The sequence below is a fragment of the Eleutherodactylus coqui genome, chromosome 7 (assembly GCF_035609145.1).
Source record: "Eleutherodactylus coqui strain aEleCoq1 chromosome 7, aEleCoq1.hap1, whole genome shotgun sequence".
NCBI classification, from domain to species: domain Eukaryota; kingdom Metazoa; phylum Chordata; class Amphibia; order Anura; family Eleutherodactylidae; genus Eleutherodactylus; species Eleutherodactylus coqui.
The window spans coordinates 77917669-77942436 of record NC_089843.1 but is presented as its reverse complement, the minus strand read 5'-3'; positions in this window follow the sequence as shown (position 1 = coordinate 77942436).

Genomic DNA, 24768 nt, shown 5'->3' with positions numbered 1-24768 from the left:
ATCAAAGTTTACAAATGTGCTTTACTTACTTTTGTCTAATATTAGTAACAACATGGTAATAAATATGCACTTTGTATAATGAGGTGTTTTGCAGATTCGTAGAAAACAGGATGAAATAAATGCTCAATCCTATAAACATTAAGCTTAGTCTGACCTGACAGAGCCACAATGTGAGGCACAGCCAGTGCTTCTGCTGCTGCGCTCTAGATGCAGGTAGAGGAAAATGAAAAGATTGATTCTTGCCAATGAAGGTACTTGGCAGGTTAATATTTATGTAACCCCATGAAAGTATGTGATGACCATGCCGCTTGTTTCCTTAAAGACCAAGATGAAAAATGTAAACATTTTGCAAAAATAATGAACCGTTCTGCATTTCGCCAGAATTGTAATAAACTTCAACCGTCAGTATGTTTAGTGCGTGTCAGCAATTTCCAATCTTTCCTTTCAATGTGCATTGTTTCTAAAATTGCCCTATGCTGAAGAAAAATGGCAATCAATTTATCTGACAATCACATGCTTTTCATCATTCATAATGCCGCAACGTTTAAGTCAAACCTTCACATCCTGAAAATTGCTGAGCAAACACGGACAAAATCAATTGTTAACAGCATTTATTGTTTTCCCAGTTTTCCATGCTCACAATTATCTCCAGAAGGAGAGAAAATGAAATCCGCCAGTAAATATTCACATTTATGATGTTTTGCACTAAATAAGTTATTACCGTCACATTTAGTCATTTTCCTATGCTATACAATAGTTTAGTTGCTATATGTTTCTCTCTGCGAAAAAGTAAGAACACCCCATGTGAAGTTTTTTTTTCTTTTATACCTTTGTGGTTATTATTAGAGATGAGCGAACGTACTCGTTATGAGTACTTACGCACCCGAGTACCGCCATTTTCGAGTACTTCAGTACTCGCGCGCAAAGATTCGGGGGGCGCCGGGGGGCAGGGAGAGGCGTGGCGGTGCGGGGGGTAGCAGCGGGGAACAGGGGGGAGCCCTCTCTCTCTCCCTCTCCCCCCCACTCCCCACTGCTACCCCCCGTGCCGCCACGCCGCCCCCCGAATCTTTGCGCGCGAGTACTGAAGTACTCGAAAATGGCGGTACTCGGGTGCGTAAGTACTCATAACGAGTACGTTCGCTCATCTCTAGTTATTATAAATATTACATACTATATATAAGCAATACATAAAGGCAATAGAATATAAAATTGATTTTGCAATAACAAAAAGTTCATAAATATATAATTTCCTGTTGTGTGAAAATGAGTACACTAGCATAAAATTGCAATCAAATGCACCGGATTTTATTATGAAGCTCAGCTAAAATTGGACTGTTGCAGCCGTTTGGAGGTTCCCACCTTGATTTCAGGCCAGACCAGGGTTTAGCAGTATTCCTACCTCTCCTGGAGCTGAGGGGTGTAGTGGTTGCAAGAGTAATGTCAGTCCTCACCTGGTGCTGAATAGCTCTGCTCCTATTTAAGCAGTGCTAGTATTGACTCCTGTGCTGGTCAATGCTTCAGTTGCCGCTGGACAGCTGCTGAGGAAACACATCCTGCTTGAAGCTCCTCCGTGCTAGCTAAGTTCCTATATCTGTTTTGTTTGGTTATCTGTTTCCCTTTCTTTTGGTTCTAGGGCTCCCTGATAGGGACTTGTCATTGGCCCAGGAACGAGTGTGGGTCCGCACCTATAGGAGCGATCGGCCCGCTGAGTAGGCAGGGCCCCCTCCCGGGTAAGGGGTTTATAGGGAGAGGTTTTACCGTAGTTTTATGTTTCTTTTGCACAGGTGTGCCTTTTCGTTTGTTTTGGATATTGCATGTCCAGTTGCACGCAACATGGACCTTACAAAATGACATTGACCCTATGCATACCACTGAGGCCACATTCACATAACATGCCTTTGCCATAGGCAAATTGGATGTGGACTTTATAGAAAATTTGTGGTTTTCTGCTTTAGATTGGCCAGTAGAAGAACCACATTGCATTCGTTAAACTTTGTGGAAATTTTCCTGAGCACATGAATGGAGTATGACTATAGAAATAAATAAATGGCTATGCTTGTATCTATACTTGACTTACACAGATAAATCCACTTTGGTCATACAGGAATTAATACTAGACATTAGTGTTGAGTGAACCAAAAGAGTCAAAACGTGTTTCAAGTTGAACTTTGCTAAAAGTTTGGTTCAGCGCAAACTTGAATCTTCTTCTTCCTCCTCTTGTTCTTCCCCTTCTTTTTTCTCTTCCCTTTCCTTTTTCTCTTCTTTCCCCTCTTTGTCTTCCTTTTCTTCTTCTTTCTCCTCTACCTCTTCCTTTGTATTTTTCTTCATTAACTTTGCAATGTCCCGTTGGAAGGCCAGCCAGCTGTGGGGGAGACCACAGGCATAAATAAGATGGCAGTCACGGGTGGCTCTGTGGTCTCTCTCCACAAAATGACCGCTACAGAGGCCTCACTAGGGAACGCACGTGGTTAAACAGGATTTAGAACTTAAGGTGACTAATGTTGAGTGTGATTTTGTCACAGGTGACGCCAGTACCTTTAGGTTGTGAACTTCCAGTGGATGATGCGAGAATAACAAAGACGAGTCCACAGTTTTTCTGTTGCTAAACCGAAGGCACACAGTTTTACTGACAGTCTTTTCACAATTCATGCAAAATTATACACTCTCTCTCTGTCTTTAGGATTATTTATGAGTCAGTCCCAGTTATCTGCGGGTTGTACTCAGTAGGTTACCGTGAGGTCTGTGTCTGTAATAGAGACTGGGGTGAGATTGTAACTGTGATGGAGGCTAGGGGGAAGCTGTATTTTCCCTGGTTTTCAGTGTAATGGGGGCTCATAACACTCACTTGTTACATGTGCTGCTGAGACATGTTGTACTACTGTGATTCCAGCAGCACAGCACTCTTAGGGTTAATGATTGAGCTGGCTGGGTGTGGTACTGTCTGCTAGCCAATCCCGTGGATCTGTGCTCCCATATAAACCCAGCTCCTGGTCAGTCACTGCATGGCCCCTCAGGTGTGTAGTCATGAATCCTTGTCTGGTGAAGTTTGCAGTGTGATCTGGTTCATGTCTGTTTGTACATTTAAATTCTGTGAGTTTTGTGTTAGTTTGCTGTGTCCTGCAATCTGTGTCCTGTCCTGCTGACAGGCTGGCGTCCGCATCAGGCCCGTAGTGATAAGTCCTGTTCACGCTATGTCAGTAGGGAGGGTAGCCATCTTTCCCTCTGGATTTTGCATATTCTATGCAGGCTCCTGTTCGGTGGCCTTTTGGTATAAGGCGCAGTGGTCCTGCTTAGTTATTCCCTTACTCTCTCCCATTTTGTCATCTTTGCCTTGGTGTCAGGTCCTTTTTAGATAAATCCTGTACACGTGCGCGGTTTGGAGGAGTTGCATAATTTTTTTTGGTTATGCTTAAAGGGTCCAGAGGCCCCTTTTTTTAAAGGGGAGGTACTGTTACATGTGCTGCTGAGACATGTTGTACTACTGTGATTCCAGCAGCACAGCACTCTCAGGGTTAATGATTGAGCTGGCTGGGTGTGGTACTGTCTGCTAGCCAATCCCGTGGATCTGTGCTCACATATAAACCCAGCTTCTGGTCAGTCACTGCATGGCCCCTCAGGTGAGTAGTCATGAATCCTTGTCTGGTGAAGTTTGCAGTGTGATCTGGTTCATGTCCGTTTGTATGTTTAAATTCTGTCAGTTTTGTGTTAGTTTGCTGTGTCCTGCAATCTGTGTCCTGTCCTGTTGCAGCATGCGGTGTGAATGGTGTCCGGTTCCGCTGGACTCCTGGTTAGTGTAGGGACTAGCAGTATAACCAGGAGCCGTGAAGTGGCCTGCTAGCTTCCACATATTGTACAACATGTCAACCAATACCTGGTATTTATATTCAGCTTCCAATCTGTTACTAGTGGTTGCATGTTGTGTGCAGTGTATTCTGGGTCTGTCATGTGGCATGGGAATGCATCCTGTTCTGGTGCGTGGCTCCTAGGATCAGCTAGGGCCCAGATCCGAAGACCGCTGGGCTGCCCTTATTGGGGCAATGTCCCCGCTTAGGTAGGGCCATGTCTACCTCCTGTTAGCACAGGGTCAGTTTGCAAGATACCTGTGTGTGCCCCCTTTGGTCACGATCGTGTGGGTCCCGTGCTTTGCCTGCCCACACAATCGTAACATCACTGTTTCTGTAGTAGGATCCCAACTTATTCTCCTTCACACTGCACTGGTATTGAGACGTTTCGTGAGCTTCCTTACTTTCAACTACGACTCTCCTTTTCCTTAGACTGCGGCCGTACTTTCCTCAGACTGCTCTCTGACTGACTTCTTCACTCCCTGATTTACTCGCTGACTGACTCTCTTCACGCTCCAGCTCTGCCTGACTGTGACTGGCTGAATGACTTACAGGCTTCTTCTCTCACTGACTCTCTGACTGGAACTGACTTCCCGCTCAAACTGTCTGACTTAAAACTGTGTAACTCCTCCCCATATCCCAACTTGCACTGCTCTGTTTTTACTGGGCTTGGATCCCCTCTACCAATCAGCGATCAGTGTGACAGTAACTAATCAGGAGACAGACATTGCTGGGCAGATTAGGACTTTGTCTGTGAGGAAAGTGGAGAAACAGGGTTTCTCTGACAGACAACCCCAGAAATGTCTCCTAAGGAGTACATAAGCAACAGTTTTAAAGATTAGTGACTGTGTGAGATCCTGTGGGACCTTCTGGGCCACTACAACTTTGCCTTGAAAACAGCTCAAAAATACTTAGGCCTCATGTCCACGGGGAAAATCAGGCCCGCTACGGATTCTACATGTAGAATCCTTGCGGGTCCCTCCTGCCCCGCGGACATGAGCGCTGAAAATCAGAATAAATGAGAATAAACTCACCTCCCATCCGCTCCGTTTCTTCTCTGCGTCGCGGCCGGATCTTCTTTTTCGGCCGGCGGATGAATTTGTCACGCCGGCGGCACGTCGCCGGCACGTCGTCGACGTGCCACGCGCATGCGCCGGGCACATCCGCCGAGCCGAAGCAAGGGAGATGCGGCCGTGAGGAAGAGAAGACCTTCCCGGCCCGCTGCGGGTGAGTAAATGCTTTTAAATTCCTATTTTAGGTCTCCCGCGGATCCGGACGGCTTCCATAGGCTTCAATAGAAGCCCGCGGGAGCCGTCCCCGCGGGAGACCCGCACGAAAATGGAGCATGGTCCAGATTTTTTCATGCTCCATTTTTTTTTAAATCCCTTTTATTGACCATCCGCGGGTATTTATCTACCCGCGGGTGGTCAATGCATCCCTATGGGGTGCGGATCCGCGTGCAGGTAATCCGCTGCGGATCCTAAATCATATTTTCCCCGTGGACATGAGGCCTTAGACTCCTAGGTGACCTAAGTGTATAATACAGGGTTTCCATAGCTCTTGGACAGTTTTGGACACCAGTTTTATTTGTATTGGTGAAGTTCTAGTTCCGTTCAAAATCATTCGGACTGAACCAAACTTTTTGCCCAAATTTGGCAAACCAGGAGAACCAAACCTTTGAAAAGCTTGCTCATCAGTACGAAACATATTTAGATCTCCTATTACTACAAGCATTCTGAATAATGCAAATACTGTGAGGACTTGCAAACTGTGTTGTTTCACTAGCAGCTAGCATGTTTTTTTGAAGTATACATTTTTTGTGAACTAGTAACTGTAGGGCAAATTTAATAGGGATGGTTTGCTAGAACTTTAGTGACAAAAACATTCCAAAAATTTACTAGAATTTACACTAGAAACTATTGTAAAATTTAGAGCAAAACTAAAGCAGTATATGTTATTTTTACTGTCTGGTTGTTACTAAGATAATACACTTATTCTCTAGAATACACTTTATAGATAAGACTAGTGCTTAATAATATCCATGGAATCTAGGCTGGCCTTATATTCAGATGATGCCCTATGTAGAACTGTCTGTGTCCCCCTGCACGTGGTCCAATGTCATACATTGCACAAATCATATTCAAGTGGCAATATCATACATTGACTGTATAACAATTTCATATAGTTGCCTAAGTACCAATGCTATATAACGCCGTACATTTTCTGTTTTTGAGACTTAGCGGTGCCTTAATACCGCACAGATATGCTGAATTGTAAGCTAAGCATCTCTCCAAACATGAATTCTCATAAATAAATGGTCAGACAGGATTAATTTAGGGAGGTGGACTGTGTATATCAGAACAAAAATATGTAGTCTGATCTGTGATTTATGATGCAGATTACACTATGGAAATGTGTGGATGTGATTACTATAAATCACGCAAGGAGTAACAGCCAGAGAGTTCGTAGGAAGTTATTCTGTGTACTACACCCAGCATCCATAGATAATATTGTGTGGGCTGCTTTCATTCTGAATACACAATATAATTAATTGTGAAGAGCCTTCCCAATCATAGCGCATCAAGAAAACCAATCTAGAGCTGAAAATGGATTGTGATTAGGAACAAAGGATTTTTTAGAACACCACCACTCGTGCATATAGGTTGTGTCTGGTATTGCAGCTCCGCCACATTTAAGAGAATGAAGATCAACCGCTTGAAGATCAACAGATTGGAGTGGCGGTGGTTCTGGAAAATGAAAAGCAGACATGTTTTTTCTAATCCCTTTTTCTAAACCTTGTTAACCCCTTACTGATGTATGCCATACATGTGTAAGGCACATGTTGATTGTGTGTATGGAGCAGCTTCGGGAACTGAGCTACATACATGGTGGGTGTTGGCTACTCTTGACAGCCAAAACCCACCTGCAGCAGCCGTGATTGGAGATAACAGGGATCGTGGCTGTTAAACCTATAAATGCTGCAGTCAATTCTGACAGACATGATTAAATGCCTTGACTGGCTTTCGGGGGATCCATAACAGCCGAACCATGATGAGATTGTGGTGAGCCGTTCGGGTGTCATTGGGGTTTGACATTGCAGGGCTGACATGAATGATCACCTGTGTTTCCCATAGGCATGTCTTGATAGATTGCTGGTCAGTATGCAACATAATGCAGGACTATAGTATTACATTACATTGTATGAGCAATTGAATGAACGCAAGTTCCAGTCCCCTGTGGGAACTATAGGAAAAAGTAATTAAAAAAATATATATTATGAAATATAAAAGTTTAACCCCCTCCTTTTCCCAGTTGTCACATTAATTTTTTTTATAATTAAATAATGCATCACTGTGTCTGAAAAAAAGTCCAATTTGTGAAAATATTACATTATGAATCCCGTACAGTGAATGCCAAAACACGGAACAGAGAAAAATATATGGAGTGCCAAAATTGTACATTTCTAGTCTTTTGTCTTCAAGAAAAAAAATGAATAAAAAATGATAGAAAAGTTCTATGAACCGTAAAATGGTACCAATAAAAACTACAGGTTGCCCCACAAAATATAAGCCCTCACACAGCCCTACTGATTGAAAAATAAAAAATACATATAGTTTTTTAAAAGTGGGAATGAAAGGCTTAAGCATCATTCATGACCCATTTGCAGTTTTTCCCTTCACATTGGAGCTCTCAGTTACCCATTTTGCATGAAATTGCAGCATATTTCCATTGAAGTGCCTGGTGTTGTGCTGTACCCCGGATATGCAAGGAAGGGTCCACAGTGTTACAATGAGAGTTCAGCCCCATCATTCTCAGGATCGGTGAAAAGTTAAATCCCCTATAATCAGTCAGTGTTGGCAAATCCTAGCAAAGCACCAGCACTTTTATAGAAAAATCCCTTTAGGGGTTGCGGAAGTGCTGCAAAGTGTCCTAACTGAAAATACTGCAGAAAAAACGCAGTGGAAACATTTACTATTAGGATTGGTTCCCACCGGGCGGAATTCCGCCGTAAATCTCGCGGTTTGGCCGCAGCAAAAAACTGCGAGATTTCTGCTGGGAAAGTGCTGCTTTAAAACCCGCGGCATTTAGCCAAGGGTTTTGGAGCGGCTTGGCCGCATGCTTTTCCGTTACGGCCAGCCCTCCCATAGAAGAGAGTGCGGCCCCAACAGAAAAAAAAAGTTGACATGCTGTGGCCAGGGAATCTAAGCCGCAGCACTGGCTTCTGTCGGCTTTGCCACGATGGATTCGCCATCCCGTGTAGACGAGATTCTTGACAAATCTAGTCCATATGGCTGGCTAATAACGGGATTAGCGGCCGCAGGCGGATTCGCCGCAGCAAAATTCCGGCCAGAATTTCCGCAGCAAATCCACCCTGTGTGAACCCAGCCTTAACGTGAATGGGATTAAAGCAAATTCTGTTTGCAAATGGAGGAAAAAAAATGCTCTGGATTTTATGTTGTAACAGTACTGTAAAGCTGCCTTTACATGGGCGTCAAAATCGTGCGTTGCGAGACGCACAAATATCACACAAATATGAACCCCACTTGTTTGAATGGGGTCATGCACATGAGCGATGTTTTCAGTGGGGTCAGCTGTAGCATTGCATGGCGTGCTAAGTGCACATGATGCGAGGTTTCGCATTGACAACCGCAGTGGAGGATCCCTTCATCCCCGAAGTAATGCAAGGCTGTTTTAACATGAAAACGCCTAACATCCTCGGGGAATTCACATAGTGGGGAGCGCGGTATGGTGGAGGGATTCACGGCCCCTAAATCTCACTTGCCCGTGTGAAGTTAACCTAACTCTAACCTCTGGTTCTGCTGCGTTTCCACTGTAAAAATTCCTCTGCTGAACCGCAGTCTTTCCACAACGTGTGAACGCACCCTCAAAGGGGTATTCTCATCTGAGATGTTCATGGCCTAGCTATAGGAAAGGCCATAAAAGTCTGAAAGATGTGGCTCCATAATTTTGGGACTCAGACGTATCTCCTGAACAGCACTTTAGTCCACTGCCTCGCTTGTATTTGGCAGCCAGGGGTGGTTGGGATTACAGAAATAGCAGAACAAGGCAGTCTTACGCTATTTCCATAATTCTGATAGAAGTGAATGGTAGTTACTAGAGTTGAGCGAACATACTCTGCCGAGCTTGATGCACGTTCGAGCATTAGCATACACAATGGTGCTCGTTACTCAAACGAGCATCAATCCATGTTCAACACTGCCCCAGTTTTTGGCTCCTCCCCGATGTGACGTGCCTGTTTTGGGCCCTGTTTTGGCCGCAGCACGTGTCATTGGCAAATTTTTTGACTAGAGAGAGAGAGAGAACCTAGCAAAAAAACTCGGCACCCGGCGTCCCACATACAAAAATGCTCGAGTCTCCCATTGTAGTCAATGGGGTTCGTTACTCGAGTACAGCTCTCGAATTTTATGAAAAGCTCGACTCGAATAACGCGGACCCGAGCATTTGGGTGCTCGCTCATCTCTAGTAGTTACTAGAGATGAGCCAGCGTACTCGGTTCGGGTGTTTTTGCACTCGAGCACCGCTTTTTCCAAGTAACTGACTACTCGGACGAAAAGGTTCGGGGGGCAGCATGGTGGAGCAGGGGGTGGCAGTGGGAAACAGGGGGGCGCTCGCTCTCTCCCCCCCCCCCCCACTCACCTCTGGAACCCCCCACTCACCCCGGCGCCCCCCGAATCTTTTCGTTCGAGTAGTCAGTTACTCGGAAAAAGCGGTGCTCGAGTGCAAAAACACCCGAACCGAGTACGCTCGCTCATCTCTAGTAGTTATACCTTACAGTGAATTATGCTACTTCCATAACTGCCATTAACTTCTATGGGAATGACGGAAACAGCCTTAGACAGGCACTTGGTTATTTCCATAATCCCAAAATGGAAAAAGCACACAGACAGAAAAACTGAGATGGAAATACTTCTAAATGTATATGTTTTGCTAGAGTGTTCCTTTAATATATTTTGCTTTATTACACTTAGGTGGCTTGCATTGCGACCAGCATAAGAAAATGGAAAAATTCATTATGATTTTCTCATATATACAGTATTTGAACAGATGGTAAACTTTCATCCATACATATAAAGCGCAATGTTGACATTGAAGAACAATGCAGGATAAAGGTTTTTTATAGGAAAATGTATTGGAAGTGCAATTCCTCTTCAATGACATGTCACAATTTCATAAAAGTTGAAAATGCTCTGCTTTACTGTAGAAGCATTTCAGTTATGGTTTCCATAGTTTTATGTATTATGTATTCCATAATTTTTTTTTTCAACATGGAAATAGATACTGTAGGCTTTTATATAGCATGCTATGAATAAGAACCCTGTGGGTTTGAAACCTGTAAGCCACGTCTTGGCCGCGCCGCTTTGTTCTTAACATGCCTTGAATAAAGTTACAGGTTTATCTTCATTCTGGCGTGTACTGGAACTGCTCTGCTATTTGGTCTGTATATAATATATATAATAGTTATAAAGCAGTTATTGGTGTATATATACATATTTTTCCATGACTCCTGTATAAAGGGTACATATAGCGCTGCTTTCACTCAGGACCTCAAAATCTGAGGATAACTAGCAAGATCTTGCAGCTCTGACACTGTATGTCGCCTAGGATTAAGGAAGGTGCCAGGAGTTTGACGGGTTCTCCTTATCTGGACGTTCAGACCTGACTCCTATGCATGCAAAATATAACATTTTTTTTTTACATTTTTTAAAATGATATGCATCTACACCATTATTTATTCAATTAAAACCTATAGTTATATATAGCTGAAAAGTTTTTGAAGGCTATGGAAATCTGTGTGTATGAAAAATCGACACAAGTATCTTACTAAGACCCTGCCGAAAAATATGATGCACTTATCTGTTTTTTGTTTCATTGAGCTGTCCTTCTGATGCATTCAGAAATTCTTCTTCTTGTTCATTGGCTGTGCTGAACTATCCCTCTAAAGTGCTGGACACTAGGGGGTCTTTTTTCCTCCTAACTTGCTGTCCACTGCCTGTTGTCAGGTGTGTCACTGGAGACAAGAGGATGGCAGAACAAAAAGTGGAGGAGGGGAGGTGAGTCATCATGGTTATTTAAGTGTATAGCGAGAAGATGAAAGGAGGAGAAAGTACAGACACTCACATAGACATTGCCAGGAGCTAAAAAAAAGTGACTGTTAATTGTGTTTTAGCTACTGAAATCATATCTCCACTGCTCAGCACTGCTGTACTCTCCTCTGTGATGATATTATATATGTGTGTGTAATAACCAGAGACTGGAATCTGCAGTTTTCTGTGCACAGTCTACAGCAGTGATGGCGAACCTTTTAGAGACCGAATGCTCAAACTGCAACCCAAAACCCACTTATTTAGCAAAGTGCCAACAGGTAAGGCCACGACATATGTTTAACCTCCATCATTATAAAAAGGAGAGGGCCGCTTCAAAATAGACAGGGAGAAACACCCTGTGTTTTTTTTCCTAGCTGCAGCACTGGAGTACCATTGGTGCGGATTTTGACTGGAAATCAGTTGCGTACCCGTAGCTGATTTCATACGATGTGGTGCTCCTCCTCAACTCCTCCAAAGGCTTCCCACTGTCAGCAATCTCCAGCTTCCAGTTTCCAGCAGCCTGTGGTGGCCTCATCTTACCAGCGATGCCGCAGTGGACCAGGCTGCTGGAAACCGGAAGACGGGGGCACTGATGGCAGGAAGCTTACGAAGGAGATGAGGGAAGCATCGCATAGCATGAAATCAGCTGCAGATATTCAGTTGATTTCTAGTCAAAATCCACATCAATGGGGCGGATTTAAACTTTTTTTTGAATGTGAAAAATGCTGTGGACAATCTGCAGTATTTCCGCCACATGTAAACATATTGTAAGTCAGCTTGAGGTATACTGCCACATGCAGAGTGGCCTCACTAATAATAGTGTCCCTCATATTAGCCTCAGTAGTAAGAGTGTTCCCCATAGCGACCCTAGTAGTAGTAGTAGTGGTGGCCTCAGTAGTAATAGTGACCCCCATAGCGGTCCCAGTAGTAATAGTGACCTCAGCAGTAATAGTGACCTACATAGTGGTCCCAGTAGTAATAGTGACCTCCACAGTGGCCCCAATAATATTAAACCACACAGTGGCCACAGTAATAATATTAACCTCACAGTAGCCCAATAATAATATTAAAGGGGTTGTCCCGAGGCAGCAAGTGGGTCTATACACTTCTGTATGGCCATAATAATGCACTTTGTAATATACATTGTGCATTAATTATGAGCCATACAGAAGTTATAAAAAGTTTTATACTTACCTGCTCCGTTGCTGGCGTCCTCGTTCCCATGGAGCCCGACTAATTTTCGGCCTCCGATGGCCAAATTAGCCGCGCTTGCGCAGTCCGGGTCTTCTGTAATCTTCTATGGAGCCGCTCGTGCCAGAGAGCGGCTCCGTGTAGCTCCGCCCCGTCACGTGCCGATTCCAGCCAATCAGGAGGCTGGAATCGGCAGTGGACCGCACAGAAGAGCTGCGGTCCACGAAGACAGAGGATCCCGGCGGCCATCTTCAGCGGTAAGTATTGAAGTCACCGGAGCGCGGGGATTAAGGTAAGCGCTCCGGTAAACTTCCTTTACTTCCCTGCATCGGGGTTGTCTCGCGCCGAACGGGGGGGGGGTTGAAAAAAAAAAAAACCCGTTTCGGCGCGGGACAACCCCTTTAATCCCACAGAAGCCCCAGTAATAAAATTAACCCCACCGTAGTCCCAGTAGTAATAGCCCCCCAACCCATACACTTACCTCCTTCTAGTAGTCAGTGCCACTCCTCCTCTTCTCTGTGCTGCTGCAGGGGCACATACTGTTGGAAGTGTGTGCGCCCGAAAAGCTTCCTCCCTTCTCCTCTCCTGCGGAACTAAGAAGGAGAGGTCAGGGGAGGAAGATCATGGGTGCACACACTGACTTCAGAGTGTGCAGCTGGATCAGCGGCGCTAACATTGCCGCTGCATGATTACCAGCTAGGGAGCCGCAGCATCTTGGCTGGTAATCACTATCGTGGTGAGCAGCCATTGGCTCACTTGTCAGCAGAGAGGGCTCTGTGTGCATTCCCTGGCACGCGTGCCATAAGTTCACCACCACGGGTCTATAGCATGCAGCATAGCAGCCAGGCTCTTCCCTGGCTGAGCATCAGACACATACCTTGCAGAGAGGAAAAAAGGCAGGATACAAGTCATATAATGGTCAGAGATAGTATACACACATGGCAACTTATTCTGAATCATTACGTATGCTTTGAATTCAGTCGAAAGCCTTGGTGTTCATATAGCAGAACAGTTCATATAGAACAGAACTGCTATAGGAAAATCCTCTGCGTATTTTCCAGGAAATCGATGTGAAAAATCTGCACCTCAAAGTAGTCTTTGTGCTGTCGATTGGCCAGTGGATCTGCACACAGATTAGCCCCATTTTAATTTAATGTGGCCCACTGCTTTTCAGTGTAGAATGCATAGCAGTGATGAAAATGCTGCGGATTTTAAAATTTATGGTACTTTACGTTCATTGTTCTGCGTCGACTCTTTCCAGGTGCTGCGAATGGCTGTGGAGGGGTTGTTGGCCTGAGACATCAGGAACAACGGGCAAATGACCCAGGGCATGTACACCTGGTGAGCAGGCCTAACAGAGAAGATAGATAGATAGATAGATAGATAGATATGAGATAGATAGATAGATAGATAGATATGAGATAGATAGATATGAGATAGATAGATAGATAGAGAGATAGATAGAGAGATAGATAGAGAGATAGATAGATAGATATGAGATAGATAGATATGAAGTAGATAGATATGAGATAGATAGATGTGAGATAGATAGATAGATAGATAGATAGATAGATAGATAGATAGATAGATATGAGATAGATAGACATGAGATGGATAGATAGATAGATAGATAGATAGATATGAGATAGATAGATAGATAGATAGATATGAGATAGATAGATAGATATGAGATAGATACATAGATAGATATGAGATAGATACATAGATATGAGATAGATATGAGATAGATACATAGCTATGAGATAGATACATAGCTATGAGATAGATATGAGATAGATACATAGATAGATATGAGATAGATAGATAGATATGAGAAGATAGATAGATAGATAGATAGATATGAGATGATAGATAGAGAGATAGATAGATATGAGATAGATAGATAGATAGATAGATATGAGATAGATACATAGATAGATATGAGATAGATAGATACATAGATATGAGATAGATACATAGATAGATATGAGATAGATACATAGATAGATATGAGATAGATAGATAGATAGATAGATATGAGATAGATAGATAGATAGATAGATATGAGATAGATAGATAGATAGATATGAGATAGATAGATAGATAGATATGAGATAGATAGATAGATAGATAGATATGAGATAGATAGATAGATAGATAGATAGATAGATAGATAGATATGAGAGAGATAGATAGATATGAGATAGATAGATCTCATATTTATCTATCTATCTATCTATCTATCTCCTATCTATCTATCTATCTATCTCCTATCTATCTATCTATCTATCTCATATCTATCTATCTATCTATCTATCTATCTATCTATCTATCTATCTATCTATCTATCTCATATCTATCTATCTATCTATTTCCAACACTGTATCCGGACTGTAACCTGACCACTTTTCATTAATTAAAATGTCAATAATGAAACATTTTAGTAACATGGCACATGGTTGAGGTGACATAAGTTTGTGCACCCAGTCATCTAAACCATGTAAACATGATCAATCTAACAATAAGTCTCGTATACACATTTGGTTGCTTCTTGACATTTGCTCCCTCAATCTTACAATCTACATTTTGACTTCATCTTTAGAATATATCCCATTCCTAAACTGCCCACATTTCAAGTGTATTTCATAAATAGACTTAATAAATAATGAATTTATGGAGTGACCGCCATGATTAGTAACTTGGTGGACCTGTGTCTTTTTTGACCTTACTAGCCAGGTAACCATGTATTTCTTAGTGTGTTCATTCACTTCCTTGCGGAGTCTGGCATGGATTGAAATAATATACATTTCAGATGTCTCAGAGACTTTGGCGTCAAACAGAGCTTTAAGACATCAATCAGGATTGACATTTGCTCGGAATTCATCAAAATAAATGTTTATCCTGCAGCGAGCTCCACATATGTGAAAGTCATATAGGTCCAACACATATATACATCTAAGACTGATTATACAGGTTATTGAAATAGTTCAAAAGCGCTGAAAAAAACTGAAGCCTTGGAATGAGAATGTTTTAATTTACTTGCAGGATTATGAAGAGTATTTCTTCAGGTCTAGTATTGGCACCTAAAGGTAGCAAATACCATCTCAAACCTCAAACCTAAGGGCAGTGCACCTGGGGCTGCCGTGTAAAGTATTTTACCAACATCCTTCTCATATAATGAGGCCTCTTTTATGGATTCAAAAGCCTTTGGTATTTATTTTAATATATTTGCCATGTAAGTAAGCGGTAAATGTCCTGACAATAAAACTGATTGAAAAGCGTTTCCCTGTGTCCAACAAGCCGTTGCAGTAAAGACTGACAGATTTAGGTAACTGATAAAGAATTTACTATGTATACAAAGAAATTTAGCAAACTTAGCAGAATGTATTAGTGTTTAATAAGGGCCTTTTCACACTGGTGTTCTTATTTTCATCGTTCAGCTCTGTCCTTGGGCCTAACAATGAAAATACCAGTAATACTGGATCTGACTATAATGGGATCTGTCCTGCTTCCGGCATTCCAACCAGCATTTTCCCAGGACTATTTCATGGGGGGGTTATGCCATATCTGTGCCTGAGGCTCCAAACTGAACCTCTAATTTATATGGGGTCAATACAAGGATCTCTCCCATCATCTACTTATACCCAGGACTGTGACTGCAACAAAGGGACGCCATCTACATCTAAAGGAAAAACGGTTTATACACCAACATAGAAGGGGGTTCTTGACTGTAAGAGCAGTGAGATTATGGAACTCTCTACCAGATGTGATGACAAATTCGATAAGAGAGTTTAAGAGCGGCCTGGATGTCTATGTTGAGCGTTACAATATTACATGTCACGGGTTGCTTCAGAAGGGTCGATGATCCAGGGATTTTTCTGATTGCCAGATTGGAGTCAGGAAGTAATTTCTTTTCCCTTAAATGAGGAAAATTGACTTCTACCTCATTGAGGTTTTTTTTGCCTGCCTCTGGATCAACATTGCAGGGTTATAGGCTGAATTAGATGGACATGTGTTTTTTCAGCTTTGCATACTATGCTACGAAGAAGAATAAATTTAGTAGTAGTAATAATAATCATCATCAGCATTACCACAGGCAGGATTAAAATGAAAGGTAACAGCTGTATTATAAATCTGAGGACAGATAAAATGAGATCCACCATTCACAATAAGTGATTGTCACAGCACACCTCCTCCTACTCCCTGCACAGTGACCTCTGTGCAAGTCACAAAGCGTGCCCACAACACTCTCCCATGGAACTAAAGCTCCAGACTGCAGGTTTCTATGTCGGCACTTGTAAAGCAAAACTCTGAATGCTGTTCATAGCAGCTCAGGCAAGATTTTCGCCCTATAGTCAGACAATAGATTAAGACTAGAGATGAGCGAACGTACTCGTCCGAGCTTGATACTCGTTCGAGTATTAGCGTGTTCGAGATGCTCGTTACTCGAGACGAGTTCCACGCGATGTTTGAGGTACTTTCACTTTCATCTCTGAGACGTTAGCGCGCTTTTCTGGCCAATAGAAAGACAGGGAAGGCATTACAACTTCCCCCTGCGACGTTCAAGCCCTATACCACCCCCCTGCAGTGAGTGGCTGGCGAGATCAGGTGTCACCCGAGTATAGAAATCGGCCCCTCCCGCGGCTCGCCACAGATGCATTCTGACAGAGATCAGGGACAGTGCTGCTGGTGCCGGAGCTGCTATAGGGAGAGCGTTAGGAGTTATTTTAGGCTTCAAGAACCCCAACGGTCCTTCTTAGGGCCACATCTAACCGTGTGCAGTAGTGTGGAGGCTGCTTTTTGCAGTGTTGCATTTTTTTTTTTTTTTGTATATCGTCCGTGCAGAGCATTGCGTCCTGCAGTAATTTTACATTGTCCAGGGCCAGTAGTGGTGAGGCAGGGACAGAAGACATATTTAGTGTATATAGGCAGTGGGTCTTTCCAAAAACATTTGGGGAAAAAAATCTATTTGGGCTGCCTGTGACCGTCCTCAGTGTACAGGGTCTCTGCTGGGGGTAGTTGTCCTAATTCATATGCAGCCAGCTAAGTGTTACAGCAGGCTTGCGCAAAATTCTTTCCTGCCTCTGTGTTGCCTCTTACATCACCGCTGTATTCCTGTCCACAAGTGTACTGGGTCTCTGCTGGGGGTAGTTGTCCTAATTCATATGCAGCCAGCTAAGTGTTACAGCAGGCTTGCGCAAAATTCTTTCCTGCCTCTGTGTTGCCTCTTACATCACCGCTGTATTCCTGTCCACAAGTGTACTGGGTCTCTGCTGGGGGTAGTTGTCCTAATTCATACGCAGCCAGCTAAGTGTTACAGCAGGCTTGCGCAAAATTCTTTCCTGCCTCTGCTGTGCGTTCCGTAAGCAAAGTCAGCCTCCAACCACAGGCCAATAAGCGGCACATTTAATTACAGCGTTCTGTTTCTGCACTACTGGTAATACAGCATGCTGAGGGGTAGGGGTAGGCCTAGAGGACGTGGACGCGGGCGAGCACACGGAGGCCCAAGTCAGGGTGTGGGCACAGGCCGAGCCAGTGCGGTGGCCAGGGGTAGAGGCAGGGCCAGACCGAATAATCCACCAACTGTTTCCCAAAGCACCCCCTCGCGCCATGCCACCCTGCAGAGGCCAAGGTGCTCTAAGGTGTGGCAGTTTTTCACAGAGACGCCTGACGACCGACGAACAGTGGTGTGCAACCTTTGTCGCGCCAAGATCAGCTGGGGAGCCACCACCACCAGCATGGGCAGGCATATGATGGCGAAGCACCCCACAAGGTGGGACGAAGGCCGTTCACCGCCTCCGGTTTGCACCACTGCCTCTCCCCCTGTGCCCCAACCTGCCACTGAGATCCAACCCCCCTCTGAGGACACAGGCACGAGTGCCTACCGGCCTGCACCCACACCCTCACCTCCGCTGTCCTCGGCCCCATCCAGTAATGTCTCTCAGCGTCGTTAGCGCAACTGTTTGAGCGCAAGCGCAAGTACGCCACCACGCACCCGCACGCTCAAGCGTTAAACGTGCACATAGCCAAATTGATCAGCCTGGAGAAGCTGCCGTATAGGCTTGTGGAAACGGAGGCTTTCAAAAGCATGATGGTGGCGGCTCCGCGCTACTCGGTTCCCAGTCGCCACTACTTTTCCCGATGTGCCGTCCCAGCCCTGTATGACCACGTCTCCCGCAATATTGTACGCGCCCTCACCAACGCGGTTACTGCCAAGGTCCACTTAACAACGGACACGTGGACAAGCACAGGCGGACAGGGCCACTATATCTCCCTGACGGCACATTGGGTGAATTTAGTGGAGGCTGGGACAGAGTCAGAGCCTGGGACCGCTCACGTCCTACCCACCCCCAGAATTGCGGGCCCCAGCTCGGTGCTGGTATCTGCGGTGGTGTATGCTTCCTCCACTAAACCACCCTCCTCCTCCAACGCAACCTCTGTCTCGCAATCAAGATGTGTCAGCAGCAGCAGAACGTCGCCAGCAGTCGGTGTCGCGCGGCGTGGCAGCACAGCGGTGGGCAAGCGTCAGCAGGCCGTGCTGAAACTACTCAGCTTAGGAGAGAAGAGGCACACGGCCCACGAACTGCTGCAGGGTCTGACAGAGCAGACCGACCGCTGGCTTGCGCCACTGAGCCTCCAACCGGGCATGGTCGTGTGTGACAACGGCCGTAACCTGGTGACGGCTCTGCAGTTCGGCAGCCTCACGCACGTGCCATGCCTGGCCCACGTCTTTAATTTGGTGGTTCAGCGCTTTCTGAAAAGCTACCCCCACTTGCCATACCTGCTCGGAAAGGTGCGCCAGCTCTGCGCACATTTCCGCAAATCCCACACGCACGCTGCCACCCTGCGGACCCTGCAACATCGGTTTAATCTGCCAGTGCACCGACTGCTGTGCGACGTGCCCACACAGTGGAACTCTACGCTCCACATGTTGGCCAGACTCTATGAGCAGCGTAGAGCTATAGTGGAATACCAACTCCAACATGGGCGGCGTAGTGGGAGTCAGCCTCCTCAATTCTTTACAGAAGAGTGGGCCTGGTTGGCAGCCATCTGCCAGGTCCTTGGAAACTTTGAGGAGTCTACCCAGATGGTGAGCGGGGATGCTGCAATCATTAGCGTCACCATTCCTCTGCTATGCATCTTGAGAAGTTCCCTGCAAAGTATAAAGGCAGATGCTTTGCGCTTAGAAACGGAGGCGGGGGAAGACAGTATGTCGCTGGATAATCAGAGCACCCTCATGTCTATATCTCAGCGCGTTGAGGAGGAGGGTGAGGAGCATGAGGAAGAGGGGGAAGAGACAGCTTGGCCTCTGCTGAGGGTACCCATGCTGCTTGCCTGTCATCCTTTCAGTGTGTATGGCTGGAGGAGGAGGAGGAGGAGGAGGATCCTGAAAGTGATCTTCCTAGTGAGGACAGCCATGTGTTGCGTACAGGTACCCTGGCACACATGGCTGACTTCATGTTAGGATGCCTTTCTCGAGACCCTCGCGTTACACGCATTCTGGCCACTACAGATTACTGGGTGTTCACACTGCTCGACCCACGGTATAAGGAGAACCATTCCACTCTCATACCCGAAGAGGAAAGGGGTTTGAGAGTGATGCTATACCACAGGACCCTGGCGGACAAACTGATGGTAACATTCCCATCCGACAGCGCTAGTGGCAGAAGGCGCAGTTCCGAGGGCCAGGTAGCAGGGGAGGCGCAGAGATCAGGCAGCATGTACAGCGCACGCAGGGGCACATTCTCCAAGGCCTTTGCCAGCTTTATGGCTCCCCAGCAAGACTGTGTCACCGCTCCCCAGTCAAGGCTGAGTTGGGGGGAGCACTGTAAAAGGATGGTGAGGGAGTACGTAGCCGATTGCACGACTGTCCTTGGTGACGCCTCTGCCCCCTACAACTACTGGGTGTCGAAGCTGGACACGTGGCCTGAACTCGCGCTGTATGCCCTGGAGGTGCTTGCTTGTCCTGCGGCTAGCGTCTTGTCAGAGAGTGTGTTTAGTGTGGCTGGGGGAATCATCACGGATAAGCGTACCCGCCTGTCAACCGACAGTGCCGACAGGCTTACACTCATCAAGATGAACAAAGCCTGGATTTCCCCAGACTTCTCTTCTCCACCAGCGGACAGCAGCGATACCTAAGCAATATGTACGCTGCACCCGCGGATGGAAGCATCGTTCTCTATCACCATCAAAAATGGGGACCTTTTTGCTTCATCAATCTGTGTATTCTTTTCATCCTCCTCCTCCTGCTCCTCCTCCTGAAACCTCATGTAATCACGCCGAACGGGCAATTTTTCTTAGGCCCACAAGGCTCAGTCATATAATTTTTGTAAACAATTTTTATACGATTCAATGCTTATTAAAGCGTTGAAACTTGCACCTGAACCAATTTTTATTTTAACTGGGCTGCCTCCAGGCCTAGTTACCAATTAAGCCACATTAACCAAAGCGATTAATGGGTTTCACCTGCCCTCTTGGTTGGGCATGGGCAATTTTTCTGAGGTACATTAGTACTGTTGGTACACCAATTTTTTGGGGCCCTCGCCTACAGTGTAATCCAATTAATTTTTTGCCCACCTGCATTAAAGCTGACGTTACATCAGCTGTGATGGGCAATGCAATGGGATATATTTATGTACCGCCGGTGGGTTCCTGGCACCCACCCATGCTGTGGGTCCACAGGGAGTTGTAACTGCATGTGTCCACTTCTAAAGAACCCCAGTCTGACTGGGGCATGCAGTGTGGGCCGAAGCCCACCTGCATTTAATCGGACGTTACTACCTCAGCTGTGTTGGGCACTGCAATGGGATACATTTATGTACTGCCGGTGGGTTCCAGGGAGCCACCCATGCTGTGGGTGCACACGGAATTCCCATTGCGGAGTTGTGCCTGCCTGTGACTATTTATAAAAAACCGCGGTCTGACTGGGGCATGCAGACACCTCTGTCAGAATGAATAGTGTGTGGCACATAGGTTCCCCATTGCTATGCCCACATGTTCAGCTCCTGATGGCGGTGGCACAGGATTATATTTCTCATTGCTTCTGTACAGCATTGTGGGCTATCGCCCCGCCCCTTTTAAAGAGGGTCGCTGCCTAGCCGTGCCAACCCTCTGCAGTGTGTGCCTGCGGTTCCTCCTCATGGCAGACACACTTATAAATAGACATGAGGGTAGTGTGGCATGAGTGCAGCTGAAGGCTGCACAGGGACACTTTGGTGTGCGCTGTGGACACTGGGTCGTGCGGGGGGGTTGGGCAGCATGTAACCCAGGAGAAGTGGCAGCGGAGTGTCATGCAGGCAGTGATTGTGCTTTGTTGGAGGTAGTGTGGTGCTTAGCTAAGGTATGCATTGCTAATGAGGGCTTTTCAGAAGTAAAGGTTGTTGGGAGGGGGGGGGGGGCCCACTCTTGCCGCTATTGTGGCTTAATAGTGGGACCTGTGAACTTGAGATGCAGCCCAACATGTAGCCCCTCGCCTGCCCTATCCGTTGCTGTGTCGTTCCCATCACTTTCTTGAATTGCCCAGATTTTCACAAATGAAAACCTTAGCGAGCATCGGCGATATACAAAAATGCTCGGGTCGCTCATTGACTTCAATGGGGTTCGTTACTCGAAACGAACCCTCGAGCATTGCGATAATTTTGTCCCGAGTAACGAGCACCCGAGCATTTTGGTGCTCGCTCATCTCTAATTAAGACAATATACTATCAGTTTCAGTATCTGGTTTTAATGACAAAAATATAGTTGAGTCATTCCTTTTAAAAGGCCTCCTCTTTACCTTAACCCTTTCACAACTGGGGATGTTTTGGAGCTTCATGCTCAGGGCTAAATTTCATCCTTTGGAATACTGCATTTCAAGGGCTCCATCACACACTATTATTTTAACCTTTTTTTAGTGCTTGTTAGGCCTTAGTCACACGGGCGCATCGGCACCCGTACACCGGCGCCGATGCGCCCATGTGACTGTCAGTGAGAAGACGGACGTACCTGCAGACGGACGTCTCTCTGCAGCGCTGGAGGAAAGAACATGTGACTGGCTCCATTGCCGGTCACGTGTTCTTTCCTCCAGCGCTTCAGAGAGACGGCCGTCTGCAGGTACGTCCGTCTTCTCACTGACAGTCAGACGGGCGCATCGGCGCCGGTGTACGGGTGCCGATGCGCCCGTGTGACTAAGGCCTTAAAAACACCACAAAATTTACATTTCTTAGCATTTTTACAACTATTTTTGGTAGCGTTTATTCTGTCATTTCTGAAGTTCTACAGAAGAGCCTATGGGGAAAAAGGCATGAGTAAAAAACCCATACCCAGAGTTTGTTCAGTTTTGGTAAAAAAAAAAAAATTACAGAAAAGCAACAGTAACAAAAATGTTGCTTATGTAGAATTTTCAATAAGTTGCTTTACTACAAAACTTAATCGTAAAATCTGACCTCTGCATTTCTAGCGCAAAAGAAGCCAGTTAAAACAGACAAGTTCCTAGTGACAATCATATGTCATCAGTATTTATATCAGTACTTGATCAGTATTTGCCTCCATCTATTTTATTCTAATGGCCAAATGCTGATCCGTATTCGGCCAATAGAAAAGAATAGTAATATGGAAGCAAAAATGTAAAAAATAGGTCATGTTTATTTATACGTATCGCAGTCGCCAAACATTAAAAAATACAGATCTAAAATAAGCTTATTTAAATGTGGCCTGAAAGTAATTTCACACCCAGGTTTTTGTGGCAGTTTTGTGGGCACTTTTAGTGTAGTTTCTGAATCTTGCAGTAAGGAAAAGTTTAAGTTCTTTCTTTATATTTCACATCTCCTTCTAATCCACTTCTGACTTTGGCTCCAAAAACTGCATGGAAAACTCACAAAAACTGGTGTATAAAACCACCGTTAGGATCTGTTAACACAAGCTCCGTCCCTATGTCCCGCCCCTCCCCTTGCAGAGAAGCGGCAGGGGGGAGGGAAGGGGGAGAACAGCTTAGCAGAGCTAAACTGTCTCCCCCCGCCCGATGGCATTGCGGACTCGGAGTAAATATGCGCCGATCCCCTGCTGTCTGAAATCTAACATTTGTGCTCCCGTTCACTAATTTTTACAGCACCGGCAGGAGCACGTAAAGACGCCTACGGCCGTGTAGATGAGCCCTAAATTGTGCCTTTCTGCTGTGGACTTTGCCATGGATCAATGTGGATTTAGCCCTTGTGAATGGGCAAAACCTACGTTTTGAATTTCTGACACGGATTCTGAATGGATCCGCATTAAAAAGGTTTTAAAATTAATACGAAAACTTTTCCAATGGGGCCCGTTATAAAATAAAAAAATAGATGATCCTAACCTCTCCTTAGACCCCTGAAGCGAAGCTGAGCGTTTCACATTGTCCCGGAGCCAGCTTCGAGGTTGACAGCTAAATGGAAGCACATGACCACTGTGGCCAATCAGAAGTGACAGGTAACTTCTTTTTCTCCTTCAGCTCGAATTTCAAATCCGTAATGCAAACATAGATAGTGATTAGAGATGAGCGAACGTACTCGTCCGAGCTTGATATTCGTGCGAATATTACGGTGTTCGGGATGCTCGTTACTCGTAACGAGTACCACGCGGTGTTCCGGTTACTTTCAGTTTCCTCTCTGAGACGTTAGCGCGCTTTTCTGGCCAATTGAAAGACAGGGAAGGCATTACAACTTCCCCCTGTGACGTTCAAGCCCTATACCACCCCCCTGCTGTGAGTGGCTGGGGCGATCAGATGTCACCCGAGTATAAAAGTCGGCCCCTCCCGCGGCTCGCCACACATGCCTTGTGAGTTAGCTGAGGGAAAGTGCTGTTCTATTGGAGTTGCTGTAGGGAGAGTGTTTGTAGTGAGTGTAGGCTTCAAGAACCCCAACGGTCCTTCTTAGGGCCACATCTACGTGTGTGCAGGCTGCTGTTAGCAGTGGAGAAATTTTTTTTTCTTCTCAAAATCGGCAGTGCAGAGCATTGCACCCGGTATTAGGGACAGAAGTGGTGCTTAGGCAGGGAGAGTGTTAGGAGTGAGTGTAGCCTTCAAGAACCTCAACGGTCCTTTCTAGGGCCACATTTAACTGTGTGGAGTACTGTGCAGGCTGCTGTTAGCTGTGTTGCTAATTTTTTTTTTTCCTCAAAATCGGCAGTGCAGAGCATTGCACCCGGTATTAGGGACAGAAGTGGTGCTTAGGCAGGGAGAGTGTTAGGAGTGAGTGTAGCCTTCAAGAACCTCAACGGTCCTTTCTAGGGCCACATTTAACTATGTGGAGTACTGTGCAGGCTGCTGTTAGCTGTGTTGCTTTTTTTTTTTTTTTCTCAAAATCGGCGGTGCAGAGCATTGCACCCTCCATTGATACTACAGGCACAGAATTGTGTAGGCAGGGCCACAACACAGTTATTAGTCATTGAATAGACGCAGTGGGCCTTTTCTTTTTTAACAAAAGGGAAGAAAGTATATTTGCCCTGCCTCTGTCAGTCCTAAGGGCTCTGGGTACGTGTGTGCTGCGTGGAGAACGTAAAAAAATCAGACGCAACCAGCTACGGTTGAGTGCAGCCTTGCGCCAATTTCTTTCCTGCCTGGGAAATACCTGCTCTGCCACAGTTAATAACTCTGCAACAGTAAAGTTCTGTGACACTTTTGC